Here is a 5,643-nt window from a genome sequence, read left to right as displayed (position 1 = left end):
AAATAAGGACATAGTGACTCCCAAACCAGTAAAAAGTCATTAGTAACAAAGGGCAAATGTAATTAGAGGGTCTCTGAGAAGGGAGCTGACAGCACTGGCATATCTACAAACCACAGAAGGGGCATTTAGATAACCGTGTTAGATTGTCACTCCGGAGTAACCAGTAATGGAGAAACGGGGAAGGAGGAGAGGGGAGGGGGAGCTAATTGCGTTAGGGTGGGGAAGCTAATCACTCTCACTTTAGGGCAAGGAAGATAATCACTTTAGGGTGGCAATTTCAGGGTGGGGAAGCTAAGACTATAAAACCAGTTTCCTTTGTCTACGTGGCGCGCACATTCTCCTGGCTGTGAGGGTGCGCCCAGCTCTGCAGACTTGTGAATAAAAGCCTCACTTTACTGCTCAAGTCCTGTGTCCCAGTTTTTATTGTGAGCGTTTCTCACAGTACTCAACAAAAAGGGTTTTTCCAGCTCCTCATGTGACCGTGCTTCTTCTTATTTTACTTCCAGCTTTAACTCTTTCCATTACAGAACCCCTGGGCTGCTCCAATTGAAACAGAACCCACGGGATGTTTTGTTAGGGGCCCGATTGCCCGCAGCCAGAATTATAACTTTTAATACCAGAGTTTAGTGAAAAGAAAAAGAATTGTTTATTTAATACTTATATAGATTTAGATTGGCAGATTTCTGCCGTTAAGTCTTATGTCCCTTAAAACACCCACAAACACATATCCTTGCCTCCCCCTACCAAACCAGGCTAGTTTTAGAAAAGTGAGAGATACTTTTTCCATACTTTCTAAACACAGTTCAGTTTTACCAGTAGCTGCCAATCATTCAATTCTGATTGGGGAGGCCTTGTCTGTGTTAAGGTGCTCACCAGCTTTTAATAAAAAAACATCATGGATTCTCCGCCTCCTTGTAAACTGCATGGAGTTTTTCCTTCTTTGTAATTCGTATTGAGAACCCCCTTTTCAAAACACCATGGTCACACCTTTTAAAAAAAGTCTGCCACTTAATTTTTAAATCCCTGACTGCATCCTGTGACGCAGTCGACATGGTCCCCAGTTCTAACCATTCACAGAACCTCACGCAGGCCTAGTGTGCTTTTTCCATACCATCCCCAGGTCCAAGATCCCTCCCATCTCCTTGAGGCCTTGGAAGTAATCAACCATTTGCATAACAAAGACACTAGCCCCTAGCCTCAGGCATGTGAAAGCAATCTGAAAGCTGCTTCCTTTTCCCCATCCCCCGGCCTGCAAGCTCTGGGGATTTTTGGACCCTCCTATTCTGTAACAGTTCTATGTCCCATACGCCTACCATACTGTAATGGCCATTCCTGAGAGAGCACATGTTTACCTTGATGACTCGCAAGAATACACGGAATAATACGACACGCAGATTTTTGTACACGGATGGAGAAATAGCGTGCAGAAATAATTATTCTCCATTCGTAGAAATTGTAAGTCACAGACATTTTAAAAAAATATTCCATACGACAAAATGGACTGAAAAGAAAACCTGAGAATGAACGTAATGACGATGGAAGAGACCTGCAAGAACGACATTGGGAAATGCTACCCCAACGCAGAAATTAACAAGAATTAAAAGTAGCATCGTGAGCCCTGGCTGCTGTGGCTCAGGATCGAGCCTGAGAGCCAAGTGTCGCTGGTTTGATTCCCAGTCAGGGCACATGACTAGGTTGCACGTCAGGTCCCCAGTTGGAGGCGCGAGTGAGAGGCACCCACACAGTGATGTTTCTCTCCCTCTCTTTCTCCTTTCCCCTCTCTCTAAAAATAAACTAAACAAAAAAAAATATTTTTTATTAAATTTTAAAAAAGTAGCATCGTGTACGTCAATGCAAAAAAATAAAACACAGGATGATGACTATGTATCTAAATTGTCTAGACACGGAATACAATCTAGGTTAAAACAGAGACGTGTTCGTTTCCATTGGGACCTCAGACGTGGACCCCGAAAACGGTCTCCCTGCCGTTTTCCGTTCCATGAGGTTCGCCTGGAGCTGTTCCCGACCCCCTCGCCTCCGAGCCCCCAGCCGGCTCACCTGACGTCCCTGGATTTCATGCCGATCGTGCCCTTTCGCCTAGGATCGTCGCCTCCTGACCCGCCAAGACCGGCGCCCAGGGGGGACTGACCTCCGATCCCCGAAGTGGCTCCTCCCTCCTCCGCGACAGCCCTAGCCTCCCGCCTGCCACCAGCCAGCGGTGCCTTCGCTCGGCCCCACCCGCGGCTCTGGCTCGGCACCGCCCCCCCGCTCCCGCCCATCCCGCCACGGGCCTGGAGACCGGCCCCGCCCCTCACCTGGGAGCTGGATCTTCACTGCTCCGTGGAACCAAGAACAGCCGGGAGTCGTATATACTGGTGGACGTGCAGTTCAATGAAGAAATACATTCAGGATGCATCCTTTGTAAAATAAAACACGACTCTGGCAAAGAGCTCATTGGGAGAATAAATAGACACAGGCTGGGTGAAAACAGAAATCACCTAGAAGGTAGGATACAGAACCTCTGAAAGTGAAGGAATGGGAAAAGACAGGGTGGTGCAGAAAGTACGTTGACAGTCGCTCTTACAGAAAATAACAGTCCCCCCAATTCTTAGAGGGACAAGTGGCCTTGCTAACTAGAAAATAACAGAACGATTATTAAATAATATCACAGCAGTGAACTTTGTTTCCCTTTCCTACTGGCGACTCTAAAGCTACATTTTCCCCCACCCTAGAAGATGCTGGCACAAACCTAAACAAACATCACGCTGCACTCGTGGGGAGGAGCGCAGAATAACTGAGGAGCACGGCCCGAGCGGGAATTTCCCGTGTGGGAGTCCGACCTGGAAGACAGGGGGTTGCTAGGATGTTAGTGCCCAGTCCTGGTAGAGCGAGACTCTGGAAGGGCTCGTGCGGGAAATGACACTGATTTTAATTTTCTTAATTTTATTTATTTTTAACCTCTGCGAGAAGATCGGGAAGCACATTTTAAACTTTCCTCGTGTTTACGGAAGCTGCGGCGGGGAAAACGAGTGGCAGACGACCGTCCGGTGCTCGGAGCGCTGACCAGGCCGACCCTCGCACGCTGGGACGCCCGCTCCGACAAGGGCCGCGTGAACCACGAGGACCGCCCCCTCGGCCCTGGGCGGGACGTCTGTCACAGGGCCGCCGGGAAGTCCTTCCCGGTAGCCTTCCGGAAGGACGCTTACAGGTAACATCGCGATCGCCAGTCACTGATACTCCGGCATCATCGACCCCTCTCCGCGCCGGCCCGCCCTGCGGTGTAATTCCCCCAAATGCCCACGGGATGGCAGCAGAGACGCGCGCTTGGAACCCGCTCGCTCGGGTTTCCCCTGAAGCTAGGGCTGCGCTTGGCGGGCACCTTTTCTCTTTTTCCCCGACAACTGGACTGATCGACGTGACGGCCGTTTTATTCCGACGTCCTCTGCCATCTCCCCGGCAACCTCCCGACTCCATCTTCCCCAGACTTCTTTCCTTTGGAGCGCGGACCTCTCCCGGGAGCCTTCGGCAGTCTTGCCGGGAAATGATATTCGTCTCCATTACGAGATTTGGGGAAATACCGAAATAAAGGGAAATCCGAAGGTGCGACGTCTGGGGAGCACTGCGGCCAACCTGCGACGGTCTTGGCCTGGTCAGCAGAGAAATGTGCGCTCTTGCCGTATCCTGATGGAGGATGACGCGCTTTCTGCAGACCTAGTGCAGGTGCTTTCCCTCCGGCGCTGCTCTCGGTCCTCTGACGGGGAGCCGCACTACCTGGTTTTCCGGAAAGAGCACTCCTAGACATAAAAAGCACCTCGTATCAAGAATTTCCAAACCTGTATGCGCTTACTGACATAAACTCCGATGATAAAGGACAGAGATCAAACAAAAAACAGTCAAATGTATATTCATTATAGACTTAACTCGCTTCTTTATAGGTTTAACACGCTTCTCTTATTCAAGGTTAGAACATACAATCTTTCGGAACAGATGGAACCCAAACAAATGATTAAGGATATAAAACACTTAACATAAGCAGGAAATTGGGTTACACGGTCATAGATATTCCACTAGACCGGACGACATTCCTGCTGACCTGCACTGAGGTGTTATTCTGAAGACGTACGCGAGATGGCGGCAGAGAATCACACTTGGAACGTTTTAAAAACAGCATACTTATGTATAAAGCCTGTTTCGATAAACTTGGACGACTTCAAATTGTATAAAGTATGTTTCTTGCTCTCCTTGTAGTTAATCTAGAAACTGGTAACAAAAGGTAACTAGATGGCCCTCATAGGTAGAAGTCATTAAGAAGCTACACCATCGTCTCTCGAGACGGACGGCTGCAGACGAATCCCCGGAACTAATTGATATTAAACTTACAAAATGATTTTAACTAAATGATAATAACAATACTACATACCGAAGCAGACAGCTACTTGTACAGTCTAAGTAGAGCATAGATTAGGAGAAGAGAAACACTGAAAATGTACAAGCTTTGCACCCAGCATGAGGACCTACCACAGGAACATTCAGAGAGAGTACGGCAGAATAAAAGACGTGTTCACTTACTGATGTCTGAAGGCGTATATACTTATAGCTACAGCAGTTTTTACTTCTTGGGGCAGGACTTTCAATCGATCCTGTTTTTCTCTATTGCTTATATAAACTGGAACATAAGCATTTTTTATTTTAGAAAACATTGTACTACAGGAAAACATGGTATACTAAAAATTATAATAACGTACATCATTGTGGTGACAACAGCACAAGCCTTTTTTCCCTTTTTAAAAAAAATGCATTGGGGCAACACTGGCTAATAAAATTATACAGGTTTGACTCACGATTTCATAATGCGTCATCTGTACACTGAATTTTCTGTTCAAGACTCTGAGTCGAGTCTCCATCCATCACTGTTTTTTCCCTGATATACCCTCCTCTGCCTCCCCCTGCCCACCTTTTCTCGGCTCACCCAGCCTGGTCTCTTGTCAGTCAGAGAAGAAAAATGTTCTCTGATTGCTTAGCCTAAGCACCTCTTATATTGCACTTCTTTGCGTGCAGTTATAACATTTCTGACTGAGGGAACTCTGAAAATTTCCATCTCTGAGACTGATTTGAACCTGAGTCTGCCATTGACAAGCTATTTCTTGTCGATACAGAACAGACCTAGCAGAGTCTTTGTTTTCTCACTCGAGAAATGTCTCCTTCTTATAGCTTGGAACTTGCGTGATTGACAGACCTGACACTAAGACTCAGCAATCCCTCCTGAGAGCCTGTAAGGCTGGACCTTGCCATGTTTGGACAAACTGGCACCAGAATTATTACGCTCCAGAATCCCGTGTTGGGTCTGGATGATGTTTTCATGAAAACTGGCCCCAAGGAATGGTCGCTTAGATTGCAGCCTGACACTTGTACTGCAGAAACAGTCCTGGATCCATTTTCTGCTCCTTGCCCCGCTCACCTCATGACCTCCCCACAATGTGCCCTGACCCCCAAAATAGGCTTCTTTGACATAAGGATTATTTTTACCTGATTATTTTTTGAAATACTTTATATATTTCCTTTTAGAAAGAGGAGAAGGGAGGGAGAAAGACAGGGATATAAACATGAATGTGAGCACATCAATCAGTAGTCTCTCACAAGCCC

This window comes from Furipterus horrens, unplaced genomic scaffold (assembly GCF_987537825.1).
Source record: "Furipterus horrens unplaced genomic scaffold, mFurHor1.1.pri manual_scaffold_9, whole genome shotgun sequence".
Taxonomy (NCBI): Eukaryota; Metazoa; Chordata; class Mammalia; order Chiroptera; family Furipteridae; genus Furipterus; species Furipterus horrens.
This window is presented reverse-complemented; position numbering follows the sequence as displayed.